Below are 19,283 nucleotides of genomic sequence, written 5' to 3' on the forward strand. Positions count from 1 at the left end.
GAACTTTTGGTAATGAAGATGTGTTTCCTGATTATATTTTGGAGATGTACATTGCCTGTTTAATCATCTTGTCTGTCCCTCTTTTGAAAACAGATAGAAATGAATGTATATATAGCAGATTCATAACAAATAATAACAACAGCTGGCTGTTTGCTTAACACATGTATTTCTGTCTGATTGTACTTGGGGACTTCATTCATGCCTTCTCTTATATAAATTTACATTCATGAATTGTGCCAATATTAAGGCAGGAGCAGACTTATTCTCTGGATGACCGTTAAAGTGCCTGGTATACCACCAAGGACTTCAACGACTAAGCTGTCAATGGATATTATTATTAAATCTTGGAGACTAAAAAGCCTCAAAGAACCTTGTTAGGGTTTTCTAAGATTAGATTTTTGTCATCTTTACCTGAACTGGGTTGCACCACACTCTGTGTGTTATCCTCTGATTTCTTAGTTTGCTCAGAGTGAGATTCTCTGAAGTGTAAGTAGCCCTTAGGTAAAACATACCTTGTTATTATAGTCTGAACTTGACCTCTGACACCCCCCTGCCCAAGACGCTTGGCAGTTTTTTTTTTTTTTTTTTTTTTTTCCTGGCTTTAGATCACAAAGAAAAAGAACTGCAAATTTCTAGAGCAGAGCACCTTGCTTTGTCAGGGTAATGTATTGTGAACACAACTATTGTGGTCATTAAGCTGAAGGAAAAAAGTTGTTGCAATAATATTGTGTATTTCAAAAGGGTAATTAAAATGTTGCCTGCAAAGAATAGGTCAGTGTATTATATAATTTCATGTCACAATATATTAGTATAAGTAGAGATGCTCCTCTGAAGTGAAAAGTTGTTGGAACAGGTACTTGCTGGCTGCACAAAGACTTTTATTTTTTAAAGAATACAGCTGCAAGCAGACTGTCTCCCAGGCGCTCACAGGGGAACCATGCATGGGGTAGGGCTGCCTACTGTGAAAGAAAACAAAATACAGCACAATGCCTTCCATCATTTATTATTATTATTTTTTTTCTGTGTGATTTCAAAGGACAGTTAGGGTAAATTATCTTGATTTGGCCACAGGTTACAACCAATAGATTTTCCTTTTTCTTCTTTTTTAAATATCATGCACAAGAAGCAAAGGAAAACAGATTTTCCTTGGCTATATGGAGGTTCACATGAGGTAAATTCAAGATTTTTGTTTTATTTATCTAAATCAAATTGGGAATAATATATACTTAAACTAAAAGATAATAATGTCTTTTTTTTTTCTTTAAGGTAATATTAATCATTTCAGAAAACTGAAGTATTATTTTCAAAGACAAAAACAAACAAACAAGCAAAAACACCAAAAAAATAAAAAACAAAGAAAGCGTTCTTTGGAGCTACAGCTTTGGTGCACACACAATCTGGATGTGTCAGTGCTTGCAAGAGGGAATGACAAATTGGCTTCTAAATAACAAGAACTGTTTGTGAACTCTTCAGTGTTCCTAGCCACACATGCAAACTTGAATTTGAGTTCCTATATATCCGTGTGCAGCCTGGGTAGGATATTTAAAAGCACTTCTCATGGGCCTTCGTCTATGCTGGTGGCTTCAGGCAAATCTTTACAGTGGATTTAGTTAAAGAATGGTTAGTAAGCCTGAGTACTTTGTTCATTTACTATTTTATTTAACATTTGAACAACAATGAAAAAATAACAACAGAAAAAGAAAACTGGCCAAACTAAGTAAATCTGTTTATTGTAAACAAAATTAATGAAATAATCCGTTTAGTAAAATAGCTACCAGAATAATTCACACTTGCATCAGAATGATGGGGCTTTACATTAATATTAGTACTTTTTTGTACCTTGTGTAAAACGACTCTTTTTCTAAAGTTTCATGTTTATGGGCACTTTCCAAAAAAGGCAAGCTCAGGAAGTCCTGTAATACCTTTGGATGAAACAGGTACTGAAAAGAAAACGAGACAAAATCTTTAGGATGAAAGGAGAAAGGATGAAGCCCATCTGTCCCCAGGCAGGATTCACTTCACTTACATCTGAAAGACAACATTGTCTTTCTAGAGGTAAGAATTAATTGTGTGTTACTTCTTTACCATTCCATTTGAAACAGTAGTACATCCCTTTCATTTCTGACTTTGGCATACCTTCATTTATGTATACACTTCTTTGAAAAATAACTTAACTCAGAGGTTTTCCTGGATGTTATTTTTCAAAAATGACACTAGTTTCTTAGAAGCTTTTTGCTCAGGGTTGTTTGAGACTTGTTGAGGTTAATAAAAAAATGAAGCTGAAAGTATCAGGTAGTCACTTGCTTATCATTCTCAGTCTGTTTGGAGTAGCATGAGTTTGTATTAGAGAATCTTTATAAGTATTTCATGTTAGATGCTACCTGATGCCCAATACAGCAAGTTAAAGAGCTATTCTGTATTATTTCACCTTAGTTTCTAGATTCAGCAAATTAATTTTAATGCACGTCACGTAGACTATGAACCTTTAAGTGAAAGTACATTTCAGATACAGGAAAAAAATCAGGCTAGTAATTAGAAGCCAACTTTCCTTGCATTGACAGCAGCCAAGTCATTTATTAAGTCAATGTACCAAAGTAACAAGGCAACATCACACTTGATTGAAATCTTGGCCAAGTCTGACAGATGTTTTCAACTCATTGTCAATCTCAAGTATGTTTTAATGAGTTTCAAGTGGCTGGAGCTCCCCTCTGCAGATGCCACTGTTACTGAAACCGTGAAAAGAATCTTTAGGGCAATGACAGCATGGAAAATTCTTTTGAGTAAGTGGTATGTCAGAAGAAATCATAACTAGCGACACAAGTGCAGTTCCTGAGCATAATCCTTACCTTTTGAATCTGATGAGCTGGTGCAAAATCATCTGGCTTTAGGTTAATACCCCAAATTCTCAAAGCATTTGATTCTGGAAAATGAAGGTGAAATTTTGGATGGGAGAATTCTTTAAGGTTTACTGATAATTCCTGCTCTACAAGTTACTCAGAAATTGTGGAACAACTGATTGTTCTGCTTACGCTTCCAGGTCTGGCTGGGAGTGAGAAGAACAAAAGCATATCAGAAAAAAAAACAACCTACAATAACTATTTTATGTTGGTCTGAGCAGAAAGGACAGTGACTTTAACTGCAGTAGGACGAGAGATTCAAACTGGATCAAGTGCAATGATGCTGAAAGTAGCACTTTTCTAGCTGGACAGTGGTTATACACTGTAGAGCAGATAAGTGGGATGACTGAAACAAAAGGGATGCCTAAGGTGACAGGTTACTAAATCCTTCAGTTTGGCAAAGTTTTTAAGTTCATTGCTAGGCAACAAACCAAGCTGATGTAAAAAGAGTTTTGCAGAAACCAAGTTTTGGTAGGTTGCCATATTAGCAAAATAGGTTTTGTGTTTTGAATACAACTCTCCTTTTTTGTTTGTTTCTTTATCATCTTAAGCAACCCATGGTGAGGGTGAAAAAATTTCTAACAGAAGAAAACATTTGGGATGTATGAAACTTTAGTCCCTTCGTTAACATACTCATTGCTGACATATTTGTCAATGTTTTCTTTGCTGCAGCAGCATGCCAAATAGTTAGTATTGCCCAATGTATTTTAGATTTTATGTAGTTATTTATTTAGATTTTATGTAATGCTTGCTTGAAATGGAACAGTTTCCAAAGCATCATTTTAAATGTAAATAAATTACTAAGTGTACTAACTGAAAGCTTTGCCTGCTTTAATAGGTCTGTATAATGTTAGGGCAAGGTAAAGGGAATTAGTTGTGAAGAGAAGCTAGCTTTTCTAGTTTTAATTTTCTGGTTTTACTTTATTTTATTTTATTTTGCTTAAAAATGTTCCATCTTTTATCTCCGCATTAGTATAATTTCTGAGTTAAATGTATATTTTTTTCTAATTATTTTTGCTGTTACTAAAAACATTCTAAAGCACTTTTTTGGACCCAGTGTGTGTAAATGTCTGGGGCGTACTAAGACTGGTAATATATATAAATTCATAGGGAAAAAGTGCATAAAGAGAGACTTGAAATTGGTTTCTAGATTCTAACATATAGCAAGGAGCACTAAAATGTATCAAGTGGTTTATTTTAGATTCTTAAGTAACTAAACTGTGTAAGTATAGAATAATATCAGTTCTGAAATGATGATATTTATTATTCTACACAAGTAATATACAGATGCTGTTGGGGCACCTATGAAAGTAAGACCTTCTTTCTGATGAAAGGCTGTATTTGGCATATGTAAGAAGCAAAAAATTCACAGTTTATATAGCTTTTGCACTGACATCTGAATTTTATATCCTGAAGAAATGTGTTGAAAGTATTGTTTCTGAATCATGAATCCAGAATTCCATCTATAGCAGGGTCTAATGGCCTCATCTGCCCAGAGAAAATCCTATAATCTCTGAAAGCTGCATGGAAAACAGCAAGCAAAACTGATTTTGTGCTAACCAGAGCTCATTCCTATTCATTCTGAAAGACTGAGCTAGGTGCTCCAATCCAATGTCACTCAAACTTGTACTTTATTCTCACTGAGGTACGTGTGAAAATATGAGCAGCTCATACAAGAATTCTTCAATATTCATATAAGCAAGTAATATAATTGTGAAAACTTGTTCAAGCCAGCATCTTTGGGGATTTGGTTGTTTGGCTGCTGCTTGTGTTAAGCTTGTTGAAACTCATTTTTAAACCTTCCTTCTTCCTGCTTTACTATTATCATTATCATTTGATGCATACCCTATACGTGGCTGGAGAACATGAAAAGAGCAGTTTATGACCAGAGTTAATACAGAAATCTAGGAGATTTCCTTGCATACAACTACAGTGGAGAATGTGAGTGCTCAAGTGATTGCAGGTTTAGAGTTAAGAAGACAAAAAGGCTTTACAAAGGGTTGTTTGGAGCAATGTTCTTGATGCTATTGTGTTTAACATAAAATATGAAATAAGGCAAGTATATATGTGTCTGTTTGGCTTTCAAAGCTATGGCTTTGAAAGCTAGACTGCAGAACTCAAAAATTTTCTGGCACTGTGCCAAACCAAAGATATGCTGATATTGTGCTGTAATTAGTAATGCTACTCTTAGGTAATCACAACCTGTCAAAATCAAGTACATGGCTTATTACCTACTTTAACTTCATTCCAAAGAAGAAAGGACAATATTTTAAATCTATTCCAGTTTGCATAAAAATAGGCAATCTCAACTTGCATTTTTACCATTTTAATTCAATGACAGAATATTCTGATTCAGTTATTATGAAAGTGGATTTCCGAGAAATCCAGCATTAAAAATCTGGATTCACATTTTCATTGGAATAAGCTATGCATTGGATTTCAACTTATAAGAAGGAAAATCAGGCATTTGCTTGAGAAGGCTCTGGTGCCTCTCCAACACATGTGCTGATTAGTACTGGTGTGTCACCAGCTGGAACTACTTAAGCTAGAGGGCACTTTGTATTCTTCCTCTCTCCATCTGTAATTGGCAAGTATATTTTCTGCCTACAATCAATTGCTTTTACATTCTGAGTAATGTCTCTAAGTAAGAAGAAATATTACAGCAGCTAGAGGAGCTATTGATTTTAGGCAGAAAATGCCCTTTCTAAATGCCACTCGAGATGACTGACTGAAACACAAAGAAAATCCGTGACATCACTATCATGGCCAATAACCCATCACTTGGCAAATCAAGGAATGAACACAATAAATGTGGTTCTCAATTTACTTTCCATATGAACCATGGCATAGACACAAAGGAAGGACCAAATGGGGCCATCACATGCAAAGACCAATTTATTGAGCTTGTAAGTAAATAAAGCCTGCATGTATACTGCATAGAGAGCATCAGAGGCCCTGTTTTGTGGTAGAAGAGGCATTGTAATAGCAAATATATCTTTCGTTATCCTGGAGACCAACAAGTGGTTAATAATCCTCATGCAGCCCATGGGCAAATATACATGTTGTGGAGCAGTTCTAGATTCACAGAATATATGTTTTCAGTCCTTGATCTGTTCACCATCATGCAGAAATATCAAGATAATAGACTTTGGATAGATGCTTTTGTTCAATAAGCATGTAAGTTACGGTGTTGCATTCTCAGGGATCTTTCTGAGTACCATAATCTGCATCTTCAATGATGCTTGTCAAGAATTGATAATTTTAGCTACTATTGGAAAAGTAGAATGGAGAAAAATGGAAGCACGTATCTTGGAGACCATGTATTCAGCTTAGACACTACTGAATTTAGTAGAGGTCAGGAGAAGAGCCAGTACTGGTTACCTTTTTTACCATAAGTGCTTCCGTCATCCATCTAGTTATAATGTATTCATGTTATCATCCTGAAGAACTACATAGATTTTTTCTTCTGTTTAGAAGTTGTGTTCTGTAACTGTTCTGGAAAAACTTGAGGGGTAGGAGGAAATTATTTTCAGTTTTCTTCTGAAACATGAAAGATTTTTGATAATCTTTTTTGTGCTTGAGGAAAAAAGTTAAATCCTAAACTAAGTTTCCAGACTAGTGATCTTAACTTTCCCGATGACAGACCCACTGGTCTTACAAATTACAAGAAACTCAGATGAAATAGTGATGGGAGAGAAGGCTGAAAATAGAGATATAAATCCTTGAGAATTACGAAGATCAACACCTAGATTTTAAATACTCTTTTTTTTTTTTTTTTTTTTTTTTTGTCTGGAAGTCTGCTTACCAACAAGTACACTGAAATGATAGATTAACATCCCCTCATCTCAACATTTGGGTTGCTGCATTTTTAAGTATTTGGCACGTATGTCAAATCTCCTGTTCCACTCCTGAGTACTGTATGCTCGGTAACTGAAGCTGGAAGCTGTGAACATAGGAACTTCTTAGGAATGGTTTGTGGATGTACTATTCCCTAGTTCTCTTTAAAACACATTTCTGTAGTATTTTAGGATCATAAAAAGAGGCTTCCCCTGTAGTCCCTCCCCTCTGTTTAAAAATTGCTGCTGCTTGAATTTTACAGTTGGAAGATACATGAGAACCAACCTGTGTTCCCTCTCTTTAGGTGAAACTATACTCAAACTGAATATTGTACGAGTGATAAACAACAAAATAAATATGCCGAGGCTATTCAACATGCATCAACCTCTGTCTGTTCAGAAGAGTGAAAGAACAAATTGTGAATTTTGAATCTCCTCTGTAATATTAACAGATCTCCCTGAGGTGGGATGCTGGAGAGTTATGTTTCATTCATTGTTTATGTTCTATTTACTTATGCATTTTATAAGATGGTCTTTGTTGTCACAAAGCATGTGGTTCTTCCTGGTGCAGTTTCTATACTTCCCTTCCAAGCTAATGTCCACAACCATAACAAAAAACATTAAATGAGTACATGGCATAGCATTATGTGTACACTTTAACTAGACTGAATTACATTCACTAAGCAAGTCAGTTCATTTTTTAAGTGCCTTGTAAGGTTAATGGGACTTCCAAGTTTCAAAAGTCACCGTAGATCTGTATTGCTGTTGCCAGAGAGCACTAGTCTTTTTATTGCAACTGTATCATGGCTTAAACAGCTACTTCCAGTCAAGGGGGTAAGTCAGCCATTCTGTCCAAAACCGGGCTGAAACGTTGCCTGTCGAAGGGCCTTTTTGGGGGAAGAGTGCACTGGAGGGTGAAGGGGCTGCTTGTTCCTCCCCAGAGCAGGTAGCTAGGGTCACAAAAGTGTGAATTAGTGCAGTAGGCTTGTTGATATATCCCTTCTAATACATACATGTAGTGCCACTGCAGTTGTGCATAGTGTCACTTCTTTGAATGGAAGTCACTGTAATTATTTTTCTCTTTGACTATATTGTCGCCTTCCTAAATGTTTAAATTCTCTGCTTTTTTGATATCAGCTTCTAGCGTTATAAGCATTCTTGTTCTTAATGTTCTGTTAAATTAAATGTCAACAGGTGATGACTTATGCTTCACTGGTGCAATCTTTCACTTTATCATGCAAAGTATGCATTTTTGACTTTTGACTATAACTTTTTTTTTTTTTTTTTCTGTAGTGCTTCAGTATTTAGTGAGATGGGATTGCTATGAATTCAAGGCTACATGCCCAAACCTACTGTATTTCTCTGAAAAAAAAGAAGCCCAAAACCTTAAATTCTTGCCCTCTAAGCTGCAGTCTACTGCCAGATGTTAGCATAAACTTTATCCTGTGATGTAAAACCAAGTTTCACAAAAATTGTGCTGCTGTATCAGTGCCAGTATATTCTCCTTGAACAACAAAGCTGGAATTTCTACTTAGCATTGTCTGTACAAGGTGGCACTAGGGGATTGGCATGGAAATAGGGAGCACCCAGGAGCAATGATCTTGTTTTGTGATCCATAAATGCTAGCAGGTCTCTTGCTAGATGGAGCAACCAGGTAGAGTTAGCAGAGTTGGGTGGCTGCTCTGTTTGCTTCTAATCAGCCTCAGTATGCCTGCTACTGTGCTAGGCAAAGATCTTGTCCTCTAATCAGATGACCATTTCAGGTTTATTTTTATTCTGGTCCTTAATTCTGGCTGTCTGTAAGAATTTTGAGCTGCTGCAGATAAAGATGGCTTTAGGTGTCTCACTAGAGCCCGTTTTCATTTTCTCAGGAGTGGTTTCATGGTATACTAAAACAAATGGGTGCCACTTGCAGTGGAGTGTGTTCAACCTTAATTTGAAAGCTTTGTCAGTCTGGAATTTAAAAAAAAAAATATGGCAACTAGGAAATCCAAGCCCCCAAACATTAAATGGACTCAAAATGTTGAATGTTAAGGAAGTGAAACCTCCTGCCTTTCTTCTTTGGCTCTAAGTAATAGGCTTTTTGGAATGAAGTTAAAGTAAGTAACTCAGTACGGTAAGAACCTGCTCTTGACATTTCTTGCATCACAACCTTGGTTTGAAGTAGGAGGCTGATGAGCATTAGAATATGTGACCATCTTGCATGTGTAGGTTTTAGAGCTAAGAATTAATGATGCTTTATAACCTCAGTGGAGAAAAGCTTCAGTGTGCTGTGCTGAAAAGCCCTCATTTGATATTTGAAAATGGAACAGCCATAGAAAGATTTAGAAAAAAAAAAATTACTACAGGCATCATCTCACAGGCTTTCATGAAAAGGTGAGATGAAAGACAGCAGATGGGTTTATCTTTTTACTTAGCAGCAAAACTACAAATCAGCTTCATATAAACAGATCTCTGAGCCAAATATAGCTTGACAGTAATTCTATAAGATTCATCAAGTCAAGGAAAGTGATTATGTTTGATGCCATGAAATAATGTGAAAGTAGGATATCTCATGATTTCAACATTTCAAACTTGAGTCCATTAAATACAACTTTTTGATGAAAATGCTACCCCGTGTGGCAAAATTTTTCATCTTCACATATTCTTCAAAATGATGAACAGTTCTTATACCTTTCAAATTCTCATTTCCAGTAATCTTAAGCATTAGTGAAACAATTTCCAGACTGCTGATAATACTGTGACTTTTGACTTTTGTAAAATGGTGAAAGTGAATTTTTAAGCTTTTAAAACAGTTTCCCTGGATATCAGTCTAACAGGTATGTATATTTTACACATCTTACTCAGGCTGTCAATATAATAGTATCTTGAGCTACAGAAACCCCCCACAAAACACATAGTCAAAGGTATTTAATGAGATGAATCGGTCTTGCTTTCTTCTTTTTGTAATACCCAAAGGCGGATTTGCACTACTATAGAATAAATAGAGGCATTTCCTGTTACATCGAGGCTCTCAGATACAATTTATTCTACTGTGATAAACTCTAAGCTTCTAAAATGGAAAATTGCTAAACAAGTACTTCTGAAAAAAACATGTACTTAAAAGGTACTTATATCATCATCCACTGAATCATATAGGGTCCTGTCTTTCTTTGACTCTGTAGAAACCTGATGTCTAAAATATCTTTGTAGGTTTGACTTAACTTTTACAGGCTTTCACTCCATATAGAATCCAATATTAATGCTATGCCTATGTTCTGTTTTAAAGTTACTTACAGCCAATTTAAAAAAAAATAAAATGTTTAGATGCCCTAGAATAGTTTGGCTTCTCAAAACCACACATATACCTAAATCCTGTTTTGTGGAGGAATCGTTAAGTGAGGCAGGACATGTGAATGTTGAGCAGTTGGGAGACAATGGGCTGGTGAAGCACCGTACTCAACTCAAATGAGCCTTGGCACGTATGCAGCTGGCTGAGAGCCAATCAGGCTCAAGGACACGATGCCCTTGGGCCATCGGGAAAGTCCCTAAGGTGGGACAGGTAGCCAAAAGAAGGAGGACCAGACTGAAAAGCCCGGGAAGTGTTAACCAATCCTGAGCTTAGTTTCTGCAATATGTATGAGTTGATTATGTTCAAACTAGATAAAAGACGACTGAGCTATCCATTAAAGTTGAAGTTCACTGTTCACTCATATTGAGCGTCTGGGTCTTCCTTCCGTCGGCAACACTGTTTATTTTACTGGAAGTCAGGCAGCTAAATGCCATCTGGATATGGCTAGTTTTGTTTGTTTCACATTAAATAGCTAACAGCATGTATTAAACATAATAAGAGATGCGTGCAAGTGTTTTGTTGCTTGGGTTAGTTGTATCTTCTTTTGCACTATTTAAAGTGTAGTTTTTTTGTTTGTTTGTTTGTTTTAAAAAAAACTTTACATAGTTCATTTATTGTTTGATTCAGCTGTCATGTGTCTTTGAAATGATTAATTGATAACTCAGAGCACAGCACCAGAAGAGGATGTCCTTGTTGATGAGTCTGGAAGATTAGGTCTGAACATGCAGGGCTGGGGAGTTGTGCTGCAAAATCTCGTTTACACAAACAGATGGCAGGCAGAAATGGCTTGTGCACTAGAAGAGTAGTGGACAAGCCAAGGAAAGAGCTGGCACTATAGCTTACAGAAATCAAGCTAGTTGTTAGGGTGCACAAACTCAGCTATCTGATAAGTGCCCAGCTACAGAAGCTCTACCAGACCTGTGTAAAGGTGGGTTTTGCAGATATCATGTTGCCAAATCATGATTGTCCAGCTTCAGGCTAACAACTGTGATTTAACAAGAAAGAAAAGGATACCAAACCTGCCAAGTTCTCTGCAATTACACTGATCTCAGACAGAGTAATCTCTTCCCTAGTTATACTGAAGAATAAAAATCCAAAAGTTCTATAATGAGTGTGAAATTTGTGAGGACACATATAGCATTTGTGATGTTGATAGTGTGTCATGGAAGAGAATGATCAGTGACAACCTTTCTTAGTGACCTCTTTCCCACTGTAAAAGAGGCTAGATATGTTTTTTTAAGGGCAGATTTAAAGCAAATTTCTCTGATCAGGTTTCCAAATTGAGCTCTTAGAGAGATGGTATTTTTCGAGGGGATATCTGAGGTTAGATATCTGACTGCGTTGTTAGGCCCCTAATTAGCGTTCTCTTCTATTCAGGCTCTGGGGTGACTGCAGGAGTTACTCTGCAGGGAGCTCTTTGTAAAGCTAGGTGTAAGTACCTCAATTTTCAGGCTTTATCTCTGCGAAAGATGTCCTGTGTAATGCAGAATGGATTAAATCTAGTGAGATCTGTTTAATAGGGTTCTAGGGACCTTTTTAAAAACCTTGGAAAATACTGGTGAAGAGTGTGAGCAAAATACGAGAAAGAATACATCTTTCTTTGAACCCTATCAATTTACTGTTTGCGGACTGAATTGTTTTAATGGCTTTATTTGGAGATATTCCTAAGGATAACAACAACCGGGATTGTAGAATGCCTCCTTATTCTAGCAGAACATTCTGTACTAGTGTTTCCACTGTTGGGTGCAATTAAAATATTTGTTTGGTGTAGCAGTGCTCTGGGCATCATGTACTTATAGATCAAACAGGGGAGCTGCCTGCACACTTACAGGATGGTATTTCCCAGAAGAGCAATGGTTCAGCTGTCTTAGGTTCCCCTGTATGTGTTGACTGGGCTCTAGAAAACCCTTAAGGAAGTTACTCAGAATTGGTAATCCCCAGATATGTGTATTGGAAAGGATCATTCAGTTCACTGTGTTGTCTTCAAATTTGAAATGTGAAGTGTTGCTTGCTCTAAGAAGGCTGAAAAGACTAAGCCAACTGCCATAGATGTTTAATGCAATATTAGGGTTGCACAGGTAAAATCACATTACATTAACATTAAAATATTAATGTTAGGACTTTGATCAAAAGTTCTTCTACATATTTCACTATGTTGATTATTGTTAAAAGCACACTTGGTACATTCCTATGTAGTCAATAGCCATAATTGTAGTGAATGCTCAATGCACCATATATATATGCTTCCAGTTTAAATCTTACAAAATTTTTACACTTACAAAGGAAAAAAAAAAACAACACATTACTTTTTATGCTTACAGAAATTTACAAAAAAGTTTTATGATGGTGACAGCAGGAAAAGGGATATATACTTGGTCATTGTAACTCCTGAAAAGAAGGAAGGAACATAAATAAGAAGAGGGAGAAGATCTCAGAGGCGATCATATGCATTTTTAAGATAAGTCTAATGAATAATGCTACAAGCAGACTGAGGCACTGAGCCTGTATGCTTTGCATGGAATGAACAGGCTATTAATGAAAGAAATGCTGCTATACATATCCTGGCCCAGTAATGTGACATACCTTCTAACAGTCATTGTGGTGGTTTTACTTGGGTGGGTGGCCGAGCTCCACCTCAGTTGCTCTCTCACTCCCCCTTCTCTTTGAGGAGGGGGGAGAAAATATGACACAAAGAGCTCAAGGTTTGAGATAAGGATGATTCAATTAAAGGGAAAAGGGAGAGAGAAAAAAAGAAAGAGGAAAATAAAAAAAAAAAAAGAGGAAAATAAAAAAGCAAAGGCTGTATGGAAGCACAGATAGAGGAAAAAAAAAAAAACAAAAACATTTCCTCTCTACTTCCTATCAATGAGTGATGTTTTGGCCGTGTCCCAGGAAGCAGGGCCTCAAGATGCATAGCGGTTGTTTGAGAGGACAGATGCTTCCACCACAAGAGCCTCCCTCTCTCCTTCCCCTTTTCCACTTCATATTGATGAGTGTGACACCAGATAGCATGGTCAGTTTAGGTCAGCTGCCCTGGTGATGTCCCCTCCCCATCACTTGCCTACCCTCAGCCTGCTGGCTCTTGGGGGCTTGGAGGGAGTCCTGATGCAGTGCCAGTGTTGTGCAGCAATAAACAAAACACTGGTGTGATACCAGTGGTGTTCTAGCTACAAGTGCAGAGCACAGCACTGTGTGGGCTGCTGCAGGGAAAGTTAACTCCATCCCAGCCAGACCCAGCACAGTCATATGCTTGGCTGGTACAGAGGGGACAGAGCTTCGTGAGAACTTGCATTACATAGTTAACAATGCTTTTCTTCTTTTCTATTCTTTGGACATTTACTAAACTCAGACTTGAAATTTAAGCATCTGCCTTTGATAGATCATATTCTGTACACTAAGCCTAGAAAGAAAGGAACAGACTACAATCTAGTTTCAAGCAAATAACCTGTTTCACCCAGCAGTAAATAGCTCTGGTGGGACAGAAAGGGCCATCAGGTGAAACTAATGAATGCTTCTAACCAAAGAAGGGCTACCAAGTGCTGTTAGTGATCATATTTGAGAAAGAAAGGTGTTTTCCTGCCTCTCCTGTGCCTGGAAGTTTTGCTGCATTCTCTGGGGAAAGGAGGCTGTTTACTCTTGCAGATGTATAGGGGTATTATGCACAACTAAGCTGTTCTAGCATTTTTCAGGGTGAAAAACAGTAAACTTCTTGAGGCCTGGACTGTCAGATTGTGGAGGTATGTTTCCTTTGGGTATGGAGTTGGTCAACTGCCTGTAATACAACAAACGTTTATGTTGGTTCCTCTTATTATTGTCTGTTTAGAGATGAAGTGATTTCCTAGTCTTGGTGAAGAAGCAGTACAGTGAACAATTTGCTCTTCTAGTCTGTCTTGTAGCGTTCATCATAGGACAGCTGAATACTGATAGTAGAGACATCCCTAGACTGCTGTAAGGTGTTTTTGTTTTTTCAAAGACTATTTCTCTAGGAAAGTTCACCACTGGAAAGTGTTGTTGTCTCCTGGTTGAATTGTTTAGTATGGTGATTACTTTAAAATAACCAGAGCTTTTGACATTTAAGTATGTAGAAGTCAATTCAGTCAGAGAAAGCATTGAATCTTTCTTTTCACTTGTTTGGAGACTTTCAGTCATTGCAATTGCAGCAGACAACTGTCTACAAATTTGCTAATAATAAATACTGTTACTTCAGTACAACAGTAATAGCTAATGTTCCTTCACAAACCAATCTGCATAGCTCTTATCCTTTCTCTAAGGAAATTTTGGCGATGGCTATAAGGTTTCCCACAATAAAATCAGTACTGTAGAAATCAAGTTGCCTGCTGAAGAAGTGTCTAATGTCTTTGGTAGTGTATGTAAAGTAGACTTAGGTAAAGTTCACTTAAACTCCAAAAGCAATTTCTTAGGACTTCAGTTTTCTGGTATTTTGCTGTCTCTCAGGTGCGCAGTTTCTCTGACTTTTATGGGTTTTAGGAAAGCCTCCCATTACCTACGAAGACTTGACATGAAATCTTAAGTTAGTCATGACTTTCATTGTGGCTGTTGTGTAGATAAGTCATGTAAATGGAGACTTGGGCAAGGATAGTATTTTATGACACAAAATATCTCATTGATTCATCCTAATGCTTTCCTTGTTTTGCAAATACTGAGGAATGAGCTGCTCCTGTGAACTCAGATGTTTTTAATTACTTCAAGATATCTGCTCTCTGTTAGTTTGTGATGATATGGAAGACAAGATTCAAAACATAATGCTATCAGCTAACTATGTCTTGAGTGAAGAGGAGATCTTTCAGCTAAGATGGGACATAATTGAAAAATGAACCTAAATTTAACAAGTCTACTCAGTGAATCAATTTTCTTGCTTTGCATTGTAGCTATAGCACAGCTTAAACCACTAATGCTGTACTTAAAAATAGTTTCAATAGTAATTACAAACATGGGGAAAAGACTTACCACTTTCAGAAGGCTTGAGACTTAAGTGAAAAACAAATGATCTGTAGTAGGGATTATAAAAGAATAATTTATGGTATAATATGCTGAAATGAATACATATGGCAGGCTGAAAATGTGTTCGTGGAACTTTATCCTCAGGGAAATCTTTCATGCTCTTCTGAATACAGATGGTTCTCACTTGGATCAATGTATTTTGTTGAGATCTTAACATTACTTTTGGTTTGTTCTGTGTTATTTTATTTTTCAAAAAGATACAACATAATAGTAGACCTGCATCTCTGCCAAGAGGGTAAGAATCCTTATGACTCTCATTTCTAGATATGTCATAACAATTTTCTGGAGATCAAAGACGGTAATTGTTAGTAAAGAGTCTTTAAGATTGTGAATTCCAGGTCATGCATCCAGTCATTGAGTAAGTGTTGGTAGTAGACAGTGAGTTGTTGGCACTTAATATATTGTACTGGACTTCTATTGCATAGATGTCTGCTGGATTGTAAATGACACACTTGATTCAATACTACCTCATAGTATTTTGTGACTGAAAAGATAAACAGCTTTGTCAATAGTAAATTGTACTGTACATATGGATCTCTTAATAACTTACACCTGTGAAACAGCTAATAATTTACACTAATGACGTGTTTTCTCTCAGCAATACAGAGACTAGATCTTGAATATCTGTTTTGAAGAGTGGTAATTTTTCTGTATCACAAAGTGCATTACCTACCTTTTAATTTTTTCTTTATTCTTATGCTTTTCTCCACTTGTCAAAGAATGGACTCCCATTCATACAGCTCTTGCAGAGACCTGTCAAGAAGTATGCTTGCCATTGGTTTATTATGTTGCGTTAAAGTAGCTGGCTACAGCATGCACAGTAGCTGCCTAAAATTACGTTTTTTGGTGGTCTGTGATTGCTCTTGAGTACTTGACTCCTTAAATAGCATTAAGACCCTCAGTGCTCTACAGTAATCCTACAGAAAAGTTGGAAATTGACCAACATTTCAATACTGAGAATGTGTTTTTTACATGTGCCTGTGTTGTCATCTTTTATCAGCTCTTTCATTTAGGGATGTTTAATATTGCTTAATAGCACTTTGAAACTCATATCAGTGAAATCAGAATCCAGAGATGGATTGGCTAACATGTCTTGCTGTAAAAGGTACTGTCAAAAATAGAGTATGAACTTTAATGTTTTTGGTGATAGGGTCACAAACGAATTCGTGTGAATGAGAAAATGTTCTGGTCTAGCAATATAGCATTCTGTCAAGATTTTTGCTGTCAAACTTTACTTGGAATATATATGTACATATTTTTAAAATTGCAATTCCACTTCTATTTATATTTCCTGAACTCAAAACATTTATTAAAATGCAGTGGAAGGAAGCTGAAAACAGATAGGTCGCTTACAGCTCCTTATGGTTCCACTGACTGTTCATTTGTATCTGCTCATAAAACTTCACAGCATTTCCTTGAGAGAAATTGTCTACTATATTGTTCTACAGCATTTTTATAAAGTTACCTTCTTTACACGACTATTTTTTCACTTCTAGAGCTGTATGTTGAATTCTTAATTGAGTTCTGGATGTGATAAGATGATGCATGCTGAGCAGGGTGGAATGAGAAATATCTCTCAATTCCTGAGTGAATGCCATGTATTCAAGTTATCTTACTGATACTGCCTAGATGACTGTGTGGTGTTAAATCAAAAAGAAAGAAAATTTTTGAACTAAATACGTGAAGAATATTCACAGCTAGTTACTAGTATTGGGAAAAAACAGGTAGTCTACTACAAGTCTGTTTAGCAGGTCTGTTTCTCTAATGTTATTCTTTGGTTTCTGTTGACTTACTATAACATATCCAGAAGATGATCTAGTGTAATGTATTAAGATTGTTTTGGAAAAGAGGAGCCTATTGAGTTAGCATAAATGACACAGTACAGTGTAGAGAGTTTTACATAGGATAGTAGCTTGAAAGTATCTAGTTTTGCTGCTAGTTTAGCATCTCCATTGAAGAGGTAGCTTAAAAAAAAAAATCAGTTGACTTAGGTCTCTGGGGAAATCAATATGTTGAAAGCAGATGATGGTGAAATCTGTAGACTGACAGATATTTTTACTCAGCAGAGGGCTGTAGGGCGAGGAGGTGCAAGAACTTAAAAAACCAGCATGTGTGTCTCCCCACATGATGTTACGAAGGAAAGTAGGATAATTTTAAAGTGTCCTGCAGTGTTAACTGTATGATATATCACAACAGATTGAGATGTCACACAGTGGCTCTGCTGAATGTAAATTGTCAACATTGCATGTAATTCTTTGCCTCTTCTTGGAGCAGGTAGTGCAAAAATGAGATGTCTAAGTGTCTAAATCACATAAATGACTGCTTTGTCTGTCACTGTTATAGATAAAAGCCAATAACAACAAATAAAATGAATTACCTGAAATGGAATCTTAAATCAAATAACTTAGCACTTTTGTATGTCTACTGATGACATTTATTAAGAAAGCTCTAATAACAACATGCAGCAACTTACTGAAGCATACTTTCACAGCAGTACAGCAGGGAATGTCTTGCCTTAGTCCCATTACTGCTCCCAGAATTTCAGGCATTATTCAGTACCCATTATTTTGGCACTTTTACCCCCATTGAGCTTCAAGCATTTGAGGAACAGAAGGATGTCTGGCAACTATAGCCTGAGAAATGAGAGCTAACAAAATAAAGTTAGCTGCAAGACAATTTTCCCTAAATAAAGTAGCTATTCTGTGTTGCTGTTCAAACACAGGATTCTCTGTTCCTTGAAAAAGATTTTTTTGAGTAGATTTTGTTATTGGGTGTGTGCAACCTAGAGAAATTAAATTTTAACCTTGTTTCTGAGTTGGTTAACAGGTGAAAAATTGAAGTGAAAATATTTGAATTTTTTATGTTCAACCTATCTATCTGACTTGTCATTTATATGCTAGAAACAAAAATTAACTTTAAAACATTATGAATGTGCTTATCAACATCTAGAATTGCAAAACAGCTCAGCAGATGTTAGCTGTAAGTATTCGTGCAATCCTGTTGATCTCTACTAAGATATTGATATACTTAGTATCCTTTAGTATCCTTTACTGAAACAGGTCAAAAGTATCTGCTCTTTTTCATCCCCTTTTATATATTTTTTGGATATAAGTTTGGATAACAATTTTGATTTCTGCTCGTCTCCTTATTCCCATACTGTTACCTTCAATAGTGCCTTAAGACTTAACAGCTTGCAGAGAGAAGTACTTGGAAATTTTGGACTGTCTTCCATCACGGTACAAATTTATGAAACTGTTAAAAAATACATCCTGTTAAATCCAAATTATAGATGTTTATAGTTGAAAGGAAAGACCTGTTCTAGGAAAGCTATATCATTTTGTCTTTTGTGTCTGCACATGGCAACACGTCTCTATTCAAGGAAAAGTTTTGTTTTTAGGCTGTGTGTATGCATAAGAAGTTCAAATTAGCTTACTTATCTGGCAATGGCTGTGTTTGAGTAGCTGTACCTTGAATTCACTGGGATAGTGTCTGGTAGTTTGTTGTGAGCATGTTTTGTAGAATAATGTAATTTAACTGAAACTGTGATTAAAGACAATTTTGATTTTTTTCCAAGTTGGTTACTTGGCAAAGCATCAGCATGAAATCAACAGCTATAGCACATAAAACAGTCTGTTTTAAGTCAGTGGTGTAAGGTGGGTCTTATTTGGCATTGGCTTAGCTCTAACTGATTCAATGGAAGTGTGCCCAGATCTAAGGTGGCTTGTTATTTTAAGGAAAAATAGTATTATTTTCTGAGAGGGCATTGTTAGGGTTTTGGGGCATGTAGCCACAGTAGCATGGTTAATGAATGACGTAGCACTGGGTTTAGTTATCCAGACTTTTTTCCCCCCTTAAGGAGTTAGGGAAAATTCAGTGATTGTGGTGGAGGTTTAAAGTCTAACTGTGTTATCTGAGGAAATTGTGTGCATCCCAGCAGTGTTCAGTTTGCACGTTATCAATCTCTCTTAGTTTAAGGAAGCATCTTGGCCTTTGATACAGTGCCCAAAACTACACTGTGTTCTTCGTGGGAGAAGATATGGAGGGATGTGTTTGGAGGGCAATAGCCCATGGCCTATATTTTTATGACTGCTTATTAAGTTGAAAGGTGATCAAGAGCAGAGGGATAAAAGGCTTTAGCTACTATGTGACTGTTATCAGTGTCATTTAAATACACTTAAGTTAAAAAGTACGTATTAT

The 19,283-nt window shown here is 36.6% G+C and overlaps 1 long non-coding RNA gene across 4 annotated transcripts in view; it reads left to right on the plus strand.

The window, feature by feature from the left end:
* LOC137855973 (uncharacterized) overlaps positions 1–19,283 on the plus strand; it is a 341,358-nt gene that overhangs the window by 25,971 nt on the left and 296,104 nt on the right. For 2 of the 4 annotated variants that reach the window (XR_011096098.1, XR_011096096.1), the window contains exon 1: positions 13,572–13,801. The exons of 1 other annotated variant lie outside the window; for it this stretch is intronic. This is a non-coding gene — a long non-coding RNA (uncharacterized lncRNA). Of the gene's footprint in view, positions 1–5,742; positions 5,804–13,571; positions 13,802–19,283 lie in introns of those variants that run through there. One more of the 4 variants, XR_011096099.1, reaches the window with a different exon arrangement.

The sequence above is a fragment of the Anas acuta genome, chromosome 4 (assembly GCF_963932015.1).
Source record: "Anas acuta chromosome 4, bAnaAcu1.1, whole genome shotgun sequence".
Classification (NCBI taxonomy): Eukaryota; Metazoa; Chordata; class Aves; order Anseriformes; family Anatidae; genus Anas; species Anas acuta.